At 45.9% G+C, this 15,374-nt stretch overlaps 1 long non-coding RNA gene across 1 annotated transcript; it reads right to left on the reverse strand.

Annotated features, from left to right (window-relative positions):
• Positions 1–798: 798 nt before the first annotated feature.
• On the reverse strand, positions 799–3,971 carry LOC117078135. Its single transcript, XR_004434930.1, has 3 exons — positions 3,753–3,971; positions 2,517–2,608; positions 799–1,016 (listed from the first exon to the last, which is right to left on the reverse strand). It is a non-coding gene; the product is annotated as an uncharacterized LOC117078135 (long non-coding RNA).
• Positions 3,972–15,374: the final 11,403 nt, after the last annotated feature.

A 15,374-nucleotide genomic window follows, 5' to 3' on the forward strand; every position in this document is an offset into this window, starting at 1 on the left:
TGAATATTTTTTAAAAAAAAAGAAGAGTCGCAAATATAGTACAAAGAATTTCCATATACTCAGACTCCCTAAATGTAATATTTTATATAACAGTACAGGGCCGGGCGTGGTGGTGCACACCTGTAATCCAGCACTTTGGGAGGCCGGGGCAGGTGGATCAAGAGGTCAAGAGATCGAGACCATCCTGGCCAACATGGCGAAACCCTGTCTCTACTAAAAATACAAAAATTAGCTGGGTGTGGTGGTGCACACCTGTAATCTCAGCTACTTAGGAGGCTGAGGCAGGAGAATCGCTTGAACCCGGGAGGTGGAGGTTGCAGTGAGCCAAGATCATGCCATTGCACTCCAGCCTGGGCGACAGAGTAAGACTCTGTCTCAAAAAAACAAAACAAAACAAACAAAAAAACAGTAAAGGCAGGGCACAGTGGCTCACGCCTGTAATCCCAGCACTTTGGGAGGCTGAGGTGGGTGGATCACCTGAGGTCATGAGTTCAAGACCAGCCTGGCCAACATGGTGAAACTGCATCTCTACTAAAAATTCAAAAATTAGCTGGGTGTGGTGGTAGGCACCTGTAGTTCCCAGCTACTCAGGAGGCTGAGGCACAAGAATTGCTTGAACCCAGGAGGCAGAGGTTGCGGTGAGCCAAGATCACACCACTGCACTCCAGCCTGGGTGACAGAGTGAGACTCCGTCTCAAAAAAAAAAAGTGTGTATATATATATGTAAAAATATAACAGTACAAAGATGAAAATTAAGAAATTAACACTAATACATTACTGTAATCTAATATAGGGACTTTATTCAAATTTTACCAATTGCCCCACTAATGTCCTTTTTCTGCTCCAGGATCACATGTCATCCTAGTCATCATGTCTCCTTCAATCTGGGCTAGTTCTTGAGTCTTCCTTTGTCTTTCATGACCTTGACACTTTTGAAGAGTACCAGTTATTTGTTGAACATTCCTCAATTCTGGTGTCTCTGACGTTTCCTCACGATTAAATTCAGGTATGCATTTCTGTAAGAATACCACAGAAGTGATAGTGTGTCTTTCTTAGTGCATTATATCAGGAGGCACAAGTTGTCAATTTATCTGATTTCTGGTGATGTGAACATTGATCACTTTATTAAGGTGGTGCCTACCAGGTCTCTCCCCTATTAAGTTACTGATTTCCCCCTTTATAATTAAAAGGTACCTTGTGTAGACCTAATAACTTTTAATACGTTCCTTCTATACTTAAACTAGCTAGAATGATTCTTGATTCTAGAATGCTGACTTATTTTCTATTCCTAGTTTGTCAAGAATGTTTATCAGGAAAGTGTTTTGAACATTATCAAATAATTTCTTTGGCTATTATTGAGATAATTATATGGATTTTCCCCTATTAAGGTAGTGAACTGCCAGGCATGGCAGCTCATGCCTGCAATCCCAACACTTTGGGAGGCCAACATGGAAGGATTGCTTGAGCCCAGGAGTTTGAGACTAGCCTAGGCAACATGGTGAAACCTTGTCTCTATAAAAAATACAAAAATTAGCCAGGCATAGTGGCATGTGCCTGTAGTCCCAGCTACCCAAGAGGCTGAGGTGGGAAGATGGTTTGAGCCTGGGAGACAGAGGTGAGCCAAAATCATATCACTGCACTCCAGCATGGGCAACATAGCAGACCTTATCTCAAAAAAAGAAAAAAAATAAAAGGTAGTGAACCATCCTTGCATTCTGGGGGACACTCTAATAGTCCTGAGAGTTCCTCATAATATCCAGATAATCAATACAAGAAAAAGATCAATAAAAGTGAATCCACTTGAAATAGGGAGCGAGATTGTGGTAAGTAATAAAGAAAAATTCTGATTAAAACTCTTATCTTGGGAATGAAACCTAAAATTTATGAAAATGAATATATTTGATCTTATACCCTCAAAAATATGGCATAATTAGCCAGGCACAGTGGCTCATGCCTGTAATCCCAGCACGTTAGGAGGCTGAGGCGTGCGGATCACCTGAGGTCAGGAATTCAAGACTAGTCTGACCAACATGGAGAAACCCCATCTTTACTAAAAATACAAAATTAGCTGGGTATGGTGGCACATCCCTGTAATCCCAGCTACTCGGGAGGCTGAGGCAGGAGAATTGCTTGAACCTGGGAGGTGGAGGATGTGGTGAGCCAAGATCGCACCATTGCACTCCAGCCTGGGCAACAAGAGTGAAATTCTGTCTCAAAAAAAAAAAGGGTGGGGGCATAAGTGCAACTGTGCTGTGATACTTAGAAAAAGTAATGGATTAATTTTTTTATATATTTTTGTACAAAATTGTATGATAGAATATATTATGCCTTTTACTTTATGATTGACTTTTGGAGCAGAAAGATAATCATTTCAATAAAAGGTTCTGGGGCTTCACTGATTTTCCCAAGGGTCTTTCTCAATCTTTTGCTTATCACGTCTTAGTCTGTTTTCTGCTGCTGTAACAGAATACCACAGACTGGGTAATTCATAAAGAAAACAAATGTATTTGGCTCACAGTTCTGGAGGCTGGGAAGTCCAAGGTCAAGGGGGCCACATCTGGTGAGGGTCTTCTTGTTGTATCACAGCATGTCAGAAGGTATCACATGGCTAAAGAGGGCAAGAGAACACGAGGTAGAGTAAAAGGGAGCCAGACTCTCAAGATAACTAACCTACTCCTGAAATAACAACATTAATCCATTCATAAAGAGAGGCCTCAGTCCAGCCCAGGTTGCTGCTGGGATGTGATCATTGGCAGGGATGACATTGACGGGGACAGTTAGCTAGAGAGGACAAGGACAGGGCATCGCTGAACTATGGTGGTGATGGCCACAGGCTTACCACAGGATGGGAGGGAAAGGCTTCCAGTCCCACTTGTAAGGGCTGCCTGCCATTCCATAGCCACTGTCTCCTCTCTTGTGGATGGGAAGATGGTGGCACCTTCCTAACCAGTGTGTGGGGAGGACTAGATGGGAGAGGCCTCCTAGTGCGGAGGCTTACAGCCCTTGCTCAGCCACTGGGAGCTGTCGCCACCTGCACTGTCCTCCTGCCACAGGTGTCTGGGGGCAAGGAAAGAGTTCTGCCAAAGCCAGAGATAGAGTTGGACCCCCAGGGCTCCTTGGTTGGCACCTGGAGGGAGAGTGGCATGTTTGCCCCATGGTCCTGGTGGCCCAGCTCTGCCCGTTGCCTTCGGGGTCAGAGGCTTTTCATCCTGAGTGGCAGCCGCTGCCCAACTCTCTGGCTGGAGCTGGTGCCTCTAGATAGTATCACCATCTGCAGAGGAAAATAGAAGTGCTGACTAACATTTGATGAAGGCCTACTATGATGGCAGCATTTGATGTGGCCAGGTGAAGTCCTGGGGGCAGCAGCTGAGGCTCCTGTTCTCCAGCGTCCCTGTCCATGAGATGGGCATATCTAACTCCTGGGATGACTTTGAGGGTAAGATGCTTCTGCAGGTGCTTGGACCAGTATCTGGCACGGGGCAGGTGCTCAATGAAAGTTGGATATTAATCGCTGCACTTTTCACTATTGGAAGTAACCCAGTGTGTTCGCTTGGTGGTTGCACAAGCACTGTGGAAGAAGGTGGTGTGTCTGTTCACCCCTGGGTCCCCAGTGGCTAAGGCAGAGCCAGCAGCCGCGTAGGAGGCATTCAACACGTATATTGGATGGAAGATTGAATTGCATAATAAAAGATATTAAAGATTTCCAACGTGAAGGAGTGAGGAGGTCAACAAACCCTCTCCCTAAAATGTACCTGTAAATCTGAATGAAAGCCAGAAACAACCATTTCAGTGCTTTGGAATTTAACCAAAGGCAAACAACAAACCAAGGAGTGTTTATTCGTTAAAGAGCCAGGTGCTGTGGTTCCAGCTACTCGGGAAGCGGAGGTGGGAGGATCACTTGAGCCCAGGAGTTCAAAGCTTCAGTGAATTATGATCGCACCACTGCTCTCCAGCCTGGACGACAGACAGAGACCCCCATCTCTAAAAAGAAAAAAAACCTGAACTTTAGGACAAAACCCAAAATTACTTGGCATAAGTGAACCAGGAAAACATCAATTTAAATGGAAAACAACAGTCAGTAAATGCTAACACCAAGATAGCACAGACTCTGGGATTTGTAAAAAAGGCACCAAGACGCAGTTGTAAGCCTTTTATATCAAGCGATGGACAGTGAGCGTTTGACAAAATTTAGCATGTGTTCACGATGAACATCTCAGCAAAGTAGGAACAGAAAATAACTTCTTCAATCTAAGACAGACCTCTGACTAAGTACAGCCAGTGCTGTACTGAGGTGAGAGGATCCTTTTCCCAGGACCAAGAGCAGGATGAGGATGTCCACTCTTGCCCCTATTATCAACATCTACTGGCCAGGCATGGTGGCTCACACCTGTAATCCCAGCACTTTGGGAGGCCGAGGAGGGTGGATCACTGGAGGTCAGGAGTTCAAGACCATCCTGGCCAACACGGTGAAACTCCATCTCTACTTAAAAAAAAAAAAAAAAAAAAAAACAGGTGTGGTGGTGGGCGCCTGTAATCCCAGCTACTCAGGAGGCTGAGGCAGGAGAATCACTTGAACCAGGAGGCAGAGGTAGCAGTGAGCCAAGATCGCACCACTGCACTCCAGCCTGGGTGACAGAGCAAGACTCTGTCTCAAAATAAACAAACAAGAAAAAAAAAATCTGCCAGAAGTCTTAGCAAGTAAAATAAAACAAGAGAAACAAATTACAGGAATACAGATTGAAAATGAAGAAATAAATCTGTCCCAATTCCCAGACAACATTGTTGTCTATGTAGAAAATCCCAAGGAATCTACAAAAAAGCAAATTCAATGAAATTCAATGAGTGGGGTTAGCAAGATTGCGAGATACAAAGTCAACATGCAAAAATCCATTGTATTTGACATGGTTTGTCTCTGTGTCCCCACCCAAATATCATGTTGAATTGTGATTCCCAGTGTTGGAGGTGGGGTCTGGTGGAAAGTGACTAGGGCATGGGGGTGGTTTCTAATGGTTTAGCACCATCCCCTGAGTGCTGTCTGATGATAGAGTTTCCCCTAAACCTGGTGGTTTGAAAGTGTGTAGCACTTCTCCCTTCACTCTCTCTCTCTCCTGCTGCCACATGAAGACATGCTTATTTCCCCTTTGCCTTCTGCCATGGTTGTGGATTTCCTGAGGCCTCCTGTACAGCCTGCAGAACTGTGAGGCAATTAAATCTATTTTCTTTATAAATTAAAAAAAAAAAAAAGAAAGGCAGGGCCTCATGACCTAATCACATCTTGAAGGCCCCACCTCCTAATACCACTACACTGGCAATTAAATTTCAACATGAGTCTCGGAGGGGACATTCAAACTGTAGCATTATGCTCTTTTGATGTTCCCAGCATCACCATTGTCAATTTATTCTCCATTTGCTACTTGGTATCACTACCAGAGGCTCATTTGTCAAGAGCTTTGCAATGTAGTTCAGCATCATTTTCATTGACATTATAAAATCTGCATCTTGTTGCAACGTTTGTAATTTCCATTTGTAATCAAGTGCATAGTACTGTTTAGCACTGTTTAATTAGGTATCACAACATCAGACAATCATCAAGAGACTGATGACAAAGACACGGAAGCAGAGCCAGGCGGGGCTTCTCAGACAGAGGAGAGTTTAAATGGGACTAATTTCATAAACGATCAGTTTATTAGTGTATAGTTAGAGGCTATGATGATGTTTGTTTTCTGGAACAAAACTCACAAATAGCAGGAATCTGGATACTGTCTACTTGGAAAATAAAGATACTTATGTTATTCTTTTAATTTTTTCATCTTTTCCTTATTCCAAAACAGTTATTTTTTCCCTTTGTCTTATCCCAGAACAAATTTTGGGGGGATTATTTGCACAATTGCTTTGAATAATCGCTGAATGTCTCCATCTTTCTGTCCCTCTCTCAAGATTGAGAGACCCAGACAGACGCATCCATTTGAGGGTGCCTTGATCATGCCCCCACCTGCCAGAGAGGGAGAGGAAAGAATATTTGCCCCTCTCAGCATTTAAAGTGTAAAGTAGGGCTCCACCTCCCCACCTATCTTGAAATATCCCCCCAAATAGGAATCATGTCTGATGCTTGACCCCCAACATTGACAGAAAGAGTTGGGGAAGAATATTATTTGTTCGGTTGCAAGATGACATTCAACAGCTCAAAACCAAACTCATTATTTCCCTCTTGCTTCTTACCCAAACCTGCTTCTCCTCTGTCTTCTTCCACTTCAGAGTGGATCTACCCATCACTCAAGACACAAATTGAAATGTGTTCTAGGCTGGGTGTGGTTGCTTACGACTGTAATCCCAGCACTTTGGGAGGTCGAGGTGGGTGGATCACCTGAGGTCAGGAGTTCGAGACCAGCCTGGCCAACGTGATGAAATCCTGTCTCTACTAAAAATAAAATAAAAGTAAACTAGTTGGGCATGGAGGCAGGTGCCTGTAATCCCAGTTACTCGGGAGGCTGAGGCAGGGAAAATTGCTTGAACTCAGGAGGCAGAGGTTGAAGTAAGCCGAGATCATGCCACTGCACTCTAGCCTGGGTGACAGAGCAAGACTCCGACTCAAACAAACAAATGTGCTCTAGATGTTTCCCATTTCCTCCCTCACTTCCCACATCCAAACCATGGCCAAGTCAAGTCACTTTCGTCTTCTAAACGTCTCTCCAATGTGTCCCCTCATCTCTGCCTCCAGTCCTAGATTTTCCAGCCTTTGGGCTTTCCTTTGAATGGAAGGACAACGTGTCTTTTTAGTGCTCTGCAGCGGTGATTTCACATTGTTTTACTATCCTTCCTATATGGGGAGATCATCCCAAGATGCGGGACAGGCAAAGCCCCTCCCTACTTTGAAAGCCTTCATCCTTTCTCCATGGCCTCCTAACTGAATTCTCATCTCCTCACTCACCAAAATAATATTTCTAAATCACAACTGTTACTCCATTTCTTCTTTGCTGAAAAACTTCCAAGTGGATAAAGAAACCATGGCATATATACACAATAGAATACTATTCAGCAATAAAAAGAATGAAATAATGTGTTTTGCAGCAACATGGATGGAACTGGAGGTCATTATCATCAGTGAAACAAGCCAGGCACAAAAAGACAAATATTACACGTTCTCACTCATGAGTGGGTGCTAGAAAAGGTGTAGACATTGTTTGGATGAACGGAGGCAAGATGGTGCACTTCCGGGTTCTTCTTCACCAACTTTTCCCGCGCGCACGAAAATGCAGCCGGCGACCCGGGAAGGTGCAGACCAACTAGGCATGCGCCAGGTGATGTCAATCCGAAGAGACCAAGATTTACCTGGTCGCACCTGCGGAACGCCCCCCGACACGCCCGTGCCCCGCCTATTGCCCTCCCACTCCTAGAAAAGCCCCTCCGGAGGGACACCACGCGCGGCCTTCCTCAGTCCTCCACTCCTGTCGGGATGTCAGGACTGCAGGAACTCCGTCCGTCCCAGAGCCCCACCGGGGGACTCTGTCGGCCTTCTTTGCCGGAGGCCGACAGACCTCTTCCCCACACCTTAGGTGACCAAAATAAACTTGCATTTTTGCTCCTACACTTGCCTACTCGCTGGTTCTTTTGTGCCCGCTCTGGTGGTCTTAGAAAACAAATCAGACATGGATGTAGACAGTGGAGTGATAGACAGTGGAAACTCAGAAGGGTGAGGGGAGGGCGAGAGGGATGAATGATGAGAAATTATTTAATGAGTACAAGGTATATTATTTGGGTGCTGGATACGCTAAAAGCCCTGATTTGACCACTATGCAATCTATGCGGGTAATGAAATTGCACATGTACCCCATACATTTGTACAAATTAAAAAATATACATTAAAAAGGTTCCAAGAGCCATCAGCTGATGGCAAATGAATAAACACAATGTGGTGCATCCACACTATGGAATATGATTGAGCCATAAAAAAAGAATGCAGTGCTGGGCCTGGCGCTGTGGCTCACGCCTGTAATTCCAGTACTTTGGGAGGCCGTGGCGGGTGGATCACCTGAGGTCAGTAGTTCGAGACCAGTTTGGCCAAAATGGTGACACCCCGTCTCTACTAAAAATACAAAACTTAGCTGGGCATGGTGGCAGGTGCCTGTAATCCCAGCTACTCAGGAGGCTGAGGCACGAGGATCACTTGAACCCGGGAGGTGGAGGTTGCAGTGAGCCAAGATCACGCCACTGCACCCCTGCCTGGGCAACAAGAGCAAAACTCCATCTCAAAAACAAAAATAAAAATAAAAATAAAAATAAAGCAGACAAGAAAAAACAGGAAGAAAAGAAGGAAAGACAAAAAGAAAGAAAGCTAGCTAGCTTCCAAAACCCCTCTAATGCCAGCAGGAAAACATCTTACTGTTTAAGAGACTAGACCTGGTGTCCAACAGGCTTAGTTCAAGTCCCAGCCCTACTGAGTCCTTGTTATGCAATCTTGTCAATATGCCTAACCTCTCTGAGTCTCAATGCACTCATCTGTAAAATGGGAATAATAATAACACCTCCCTCACAGCGTCACTATGAAATTTCAACCAGACAATATCTATCAAGTATTTAGCGCAGTGCCAGGGTCATAGTGAGTGCGAGAAATATTTCCAATCTTCTTCTGCCTCCACTCCAGCTTCATTTCCCATCATCTCCCACCACGCACCCATGGCCCCAGCCATCTTGCCGTTGGTTCCCTGGGCCACATTCTTCCAAGCTTCTCTGGCTTTGCTCGCGCTGTGCCCTCAGCTGGGAATGCCCTTCCTCATTGTCCAGCCAAGGACCCTGCTCACCTCAGACCACAGTTCAAGCAACGTTCCTCTGTGAAGTCTTCTCTGATGCCTCTTCACACAGGCCCATCCCGCCTTCACTGCGCTGTGCTACATCTCCATATTAAGCCCTGTGTTTTTTTTTTTTTTTTTTTAAATGAGACAGGGTCTCCCCTGTTGCCAGGCTAGAGTGCAGTGGTACAATTACGGCTCACTGCAACCTCCATCTGCCAGGCTCAAGTGATCCCCCCACCTCAGCCTCCCAAGTAGCTGAAACCACAGGCGTGAACCACGATGCCTGGCTAATTTTTGTATTTTTTGTAGAGACGAGGTCTCCCTATGTTGTCCAGGCTGGTCTCGAACTCCTGGGCTCAAGTGATCCACCCACCTCAGCCTCCCAAAGTGCTGGGATTACAGGCATGAGTCATCATGCCCGGGCTAAGTAGTTTCGTTCAAGGTCACTTGATTTGTCATATGTGGATGCTTGATATAGATGTTGAACCACCAGGTTCTAGAGAGAAGGAATCCCAACTCCTATCCCTGCATGTTTTCAGAAACTGCTCGATGTCTCCCATATGGGACTGCAGGTGGCCACAGGAATGGGAAAAGTAGTGGCTGTGAGAGCAGTTTTCCCTTCTGGGACCTGGGGAGTGTTCAAGGGGCGCTGCTGCCGCTGCGGGGCCAGGCTGAAAGCAGGCAGGTAACCCGGGCAAACGAGGAATCCCTCAGAGCAGGGCGATGAGAACGCTAAGGGCAGCAAGGACATGTACTTGTCCTTACCTTCAGTCATGCCAAGACGGGGAAAACCTCCCAAGGACCTGGGACAGGGCTAAGGTTGAGTTCTCCCAGGGGTGGGAGTTCCTACTTTCAGGCCCGTTGCAACCTAGAGTTGGCTTGATATGAAAGGCACACTGTGCGTATTTTGTCGCCACGATCAAAGTCCGTTGGCAGCCGGGGTCAGTGACCCACACCTGTAATCCCAGCACTTTGGAAGGCCAAGGCAGGTGGATCGTCTGAGGTCAGGAGTTCGAGACCAGCCTGGCCAACATGGTGAAACCCTGTCTCTACTAAAAATACAAAAAATTAGCCGAGTGTGGTAGCGGACACCTGTAATCTTAGCTACTCGGGAGGCTGAGGCGGGAGAATCGCTTGTACCCGAGAGGCAGAGGTTGCAGTGAGCCGAGATCACACCATTGCACTCGAGCCTGGGCAACAAGAGCAAAACTCCATCTCAAAAAACAAAAACAAAAACAAAAAACGGCCCGGCCCGATGGCTCACGTTGGTAATCCTAGCACTTTGGGAGGCCGAGGCAGGAGGATCACGAGGTTAAGAGATCGAGACCATCCTGGCCAACATGATAAAACCCCATCTGTACTAAAAATACAAAAATTAGCTGGGCGTGGTGGCATGCGCCTACAGTCCCAGCTACTCGGGAGGCTGAGGCAGGAGAATAGCTTGAACCCGGGAGATGGAGGCTGCAGTGAGCCAAGATCGCCACTACACTCCAGCCTGGCGACAGAGCAAGACTCCGTCTCAAAAAAGAAAAAAAAAACAACAAAGTCTGTTGGCAAATGGTACAATCTTCCCATAGGTCACCGGTGGAAGTTACAGAACAGGCCTCTACTTTCCTACAGCACTAACCAAGTTGTGGCAATCTCCCTTTTTCCTGTAATTTCCCTTTTTTAAAAGTAGCAGAACCCTCATTATTTATTTATTACTTTTAAGAGAGAGGGTCTCCCTCTGTTGCCCAGGCTGGAGTGCAGTGGCGTGATCACAACTCACTGCAGCCTTGACCTCCTGGGCTCAAGCAATCCTCCTGCCTCAGCTCCTGAGTAGCTGAGACCACAGGTGTGTGCCACCACACCAGCTAATTTTTTTTTTTTTTTTTTTTTTAGAGAAAGAGTTCTGCTATGTTCCCCAGGCTGGTCTTGAACACCTGGGCTTGAGTGGTGTTCCCACCTCAGCCTCCCAAAGTGTTGGGATTATAGGCGTGAGCCATTGCACCCAGTCCAAATTTCCATTATTTAGCTGGGTACATGACCAAATAGAATAACAATTACATTTCCCAGCCTCCCATTCATGTTGACTTGGTCATGTGACTAAGGTTTGCTGATTTTTTTTTTTTTTTTTTTTTTGAGACAGAGTCTCACTCCGTCACCCAGGCTGGAGTGCAGTGGCCTCCTGGGTTCAAGTGATTCTCATGCCTCAGCCACCCGAGCAGCTGGGACTACAGGTGCACGCCACCACCACTATTTTTGTATGTTTAGTAGAGACGGGGTTTCGCCATGTTGGCCAGGCTGGTCTCGAACTCCTGGCCTCAGGTGATCTGATGGTCTCAGCCTCTCAAAGTGCTAGGAATAAAGGTGTAAGTCACTGTGCCCAGCCTAGGTATTTATTTTTAATTGACAAAAAGTGTAAGCCGGTGCTGTGGCTCACAACTGTAATCTCAGTGCTTTCGGAGGCCCAGGTGGGAGGATCATTTGAGGCCAGGAGTTCAAGACCAGCCTAGGCAACATAGTGAGACCCCCCCCCCATCTCTACAAAAAAAAATTTTTTTTAAGTAGCCGGGCGTGGTGGCACATCCCTGTAATCTTACCTACTCGGGAAGCTGAAGCAGGAGGATCACTTGAACCCAGGAGTTGGAGGTTGCTATGAGCTATGATAACGCCACTGCACTCCTGCCTGGGCCACAGAGTGACACCCTCTGTCTAAAAAATAAAAATAAAAATAAAAAGTATATACATTATAGTGTACAACATGTTTCAATATATGTATACATTGTGGAATGGCTAAATCAAGCTAATTAACATATCATCCATTACCTCATATCATTGTTTTCTGGCATATTTAAAAATCTACTCTCAGACCAGGTGTGGCGGCTCACGGCTGTAATCCCAGCACTTTGGAAGGCTGAAGGGGGCGGATCATCTGAGGTCGGGAATTTGAGACCAGCCTGACCAACATGGAGAAACCCCGTCTCTACTAAAAATACAAAATTAGCCAGGCGTGGTGGCGCATGCCTGTAATCCCAGTTACTTGGGAAACTGAGGGCCCTGGAGGTGGAGGTTGCGGTGAGCCAAGATCGTGCCCTTGCACTCCAGCCTGGGCAACAAGAGCAAAACTCCATCTCAAAAAAAAAAAAAATCTACTTTCTGGCCCGCTACGGTGACTAGTGCCTGTAATCCCAGCACTTTGGGAGGCTGAGGTGGCAGATCACTCGAGGCCAGGAGTTAGAGACCAACCTGGCCCACATGGTGAAACCTTGTCTCTACCAAAAATACAGAAATTAGCCAGGCATGGTGGCGCACGCCTGTAGTCCCAGCTACTCAGGAGCTGAGGCAGAGGTTGCAGTGAACTGAGATTGTGCCACTGCACTCCAGGCTGGATGATAGAGTGAGACTGTCTCAAAAAAAAGGAAAGAAAGAAAAAAGAAAAGAAAAAAAATCTACTCTCTTAGCAATTTTCAAGTATACAATACATTGTTATTAACTATAGTCACCATTTTTTTTTCTTGAGACAGAGTCTCATTCTGTTACCCAGGCTGGAGTACAATGGCATAATCTCAGCTCACTGCAACCTCCGCTTCTCGGGTTCAAGTGATTCTCCTGCCTCAACCTGCCAAGTAGCTGGGATTACAGGCATGCGCCACCACGTGTGGCTAATTTTTTTGTATTTTTAGTAGAGAAGGGGTTTCTCCATGTTCATCAGGCTGGTCTTGAACTCCTGACCTCAGGTGATCCGCCCGCCTCGGCCTCCCAAAGTGCTAGAATTACAGACGTGAGCCACCGCTCCTGGCAGTCATCATTTTAGTAATAGAGCTCTTGAAGTACAAATTTTTTACCCTTTGACCAACATCTCCCCAACCCCTCCTGCCCAGCCCCTGGTAACCACCACTCCACTCCACTCTTCCAGTTTGTCTCTTTTAGATTCCACATATAAGTGAGATCATGCAGTGCTTGTCCTTCTGCGACTAGTTAATTTCACTTGCATAATGTTCTCCACGATCATCCATGTTGTCACACTCCTGCACTTTATTACGAAAGAGGAATAAACTTCTACCTCGTTTAAGCCACTGGTATTTCAGGGTTTATGTTACTCACAGCTGAGCCCAATCCTACTTGAGACCCAAGTGATGACTCACATTTCCTTGGCTGGCGTGAAGTGCTTCCCAGCTATTTCTGCTTTTCATTCTTCACAATAGCTCTTTGAGGTAAAAGGAATGTTCCTAATGAGGAAAGGGAAGCTTCAGCACTCTGAGGAGAGGTGAGACAAATGATGCCGGTTTTGTCTTTCCAGAAGGCTGTTCCTGCAGCTGCCGCCTAAATCACAAGGAGTAAGCCCTGTGATGTCAGCTATGTGCCAGAGAAACCAGAAAGCACATGCCGTTCCTCGTCAGCCATCACCTGAAATTACTAAAGTGCTGTATTGGGTTCGTTCATCTAGAGACCAGCTCCTAACCACAGGATGCTGTTTTACAAGGTCAAAAACATGCCAGGCAAACCCGCAATGCCACCGCTCAGCTTGAGAGAAAAGTTTTACATCCCTGGGAGGCGCTTCTGACGATACGATTCACAATGTTCTGTTTTACTGATGAATGTATTTAATTTTTTTATGTTTTAATTTTAATTTTTAATTTTTTGTGGGTACATACTAGGTGTATACTTGATGGATGTATTTTAAAACTAGAGAAGAACAAAACTAAAACAATAAAGAAAAACTAAATAAAACTAGAGAAATAAAAAAATCTACAAAAAAATTTAAAGAAAACAAGAGAAAGCAAAAAAAATTATAAATTAAAATTACTAGTGGGGAGCAGGGGAAAGCCAAAAAAAGATACCAGAGTTTATTTCTTTTTTTTTTTCTTTCTTTCTTTTTTTCTTTTTGAGACGAAGTCTTGCACTTGTCACCCAGCCTGGAGTGCAATGGCACGATCTCAGCTCTCTGCAACCTCCACCTCCCAGGTTCAAGCAGTTCTTTTGCCTCAGCCTCCCAAGTAGCTGGGATTACAGGTGCCTGCCACCATGCCCAGCTAATTTTTGTATTTATACTAGAGACAGGGTTTCAGCATGTTGGCCAGGCTGGTCTCGAACTCCTGACCTCAGGTGATCCACCCTCCTCGGCCTCCCAAAGTGCTGGGATTACAGGCATGAGCCACCGCGCCCAGCCCAGAGTTTGTTTAACCAGTCACCCACTGAAGCTGGTTTCACGTTTTAGCTATTATGAATAAAACTGCTGTAAACGGCCGGGCGCGGTGGCTCAAGCCTGTAATCCCAGCACTTTGGGAGCCGAGACGGGCGGATCACGAGGTCAGGAGGTCGAGACCATCCTGGCTAACCCGGTGAAACCCCGTCTCTACTAAAAAATACAAAAAAACTAGCCGGGCGAGGTGGCAGGCGCCTGTAGTCCCAGCTACTGGGGAGGCTGAGGCAGGAGAATGGTGTAAACCCGGGAGGCGGAGCTTGCAGTGAGCCAAGATCCGGCCACTGCACTCCAGCCTGGGCAACAGAGCGAGACTCCGTCTCAAAAAAAAAAAATTAGCCGGGCATGATGACTCTTGTCTGTAGTCTCAGCTACTTGGGAAGCTGAGGCAGAAGAATCATTTCAACCTGGGAGGCAGAGGTTGCAATGAGCCTAGATCATGCCACTGCACTCCAGCCTGCACAACAGAGCAAGACTCCATCTCAAAAAAAAAGAGTGGACATCCTCACCTCATTTTGACACCCTGTCTCAAAGAAAAAAAGCATTCAGTCTTTTACCAGTAAGTATGGTATTTGCTATAGGTTTCTTGGTTTTGTTTTCTTGTTGGTTTTTTGTTTTAGAGACAGGGTCTGCTCTGTTGCTCAGTCAGGAGTGCAGTGCATGCTGATGCTGATCCCAGCTCACTGCAACCTTGACCTCCTGGGCTCAAGGGATCCTCCCATTTCAGCCTGCCAAGTAGCTGGGACTACAGGCATGTGCCACCACGCCCAGCTAATATTAGTAATATTAGGTTGGTGCAAAAGTAATTGTGGTTTTTGACATTACTTTTTTTTTTTTTTGAGACAGAGTTTCACTCTTGTTGCCCAGGCTGGAGTGCAATGGTGCGATCTTGGCTCACTGCAACCTCCACCTCCCGGATTCAAGTGATTCTCTTGCCTCAGCCTCCCAAGTAGCTGGGATTACAGGCATGCACCACCACGCCAGGCTAATTTTGTATTTTTAGTAGAGGTGGGGTTTCTCCATATTGATCAGGCTGGTCTTGAACTCCGACCTCAGGTGATCTGCCTGTCTCGGCCTCCCAAAGTGCTGGGATTACAGGCGTGAGCCACTTCACCTGGCCCTTTGCCATTACTTTCAATGGGAAAAACCACAATTACTTTTGCACCAACGTGATAGGTTTCTTGTAAATGCTATCAAGTTGAAATAATTCCCCTCTACTTGCTGAGCATTTTTTATCATGAATGGGTATTGGATTTTGTTAACTGCTTTTCCTGCACCAGTTGGCATGATCATATGATTTTTCTTCATTACCCTGTTAACATGATAAGTTACATTAATTTTCAAACGTCGAACCAGCCTTGCATATCTGGAATAAATCTCACTTGGTCATGGTGTATAAT

The sequence above is a fragment of the Trachypithecus francoisi genome, unplaced genomic scaffold, assembly GCF_009764315.1.
Source record: "Trachypithecus francoisi isolate TF-2019V2 unplaced genomic scaffold, Tfra_2.0 Lachesis_group6, whole genome shotgun sequence".
Taxonomy (NCBI): Eukaryota; Metazoa; Chordata; class Mammalia; order Primates; family Cercopithecidae; genus Trachypithecus; species Trachypithecus francoisi.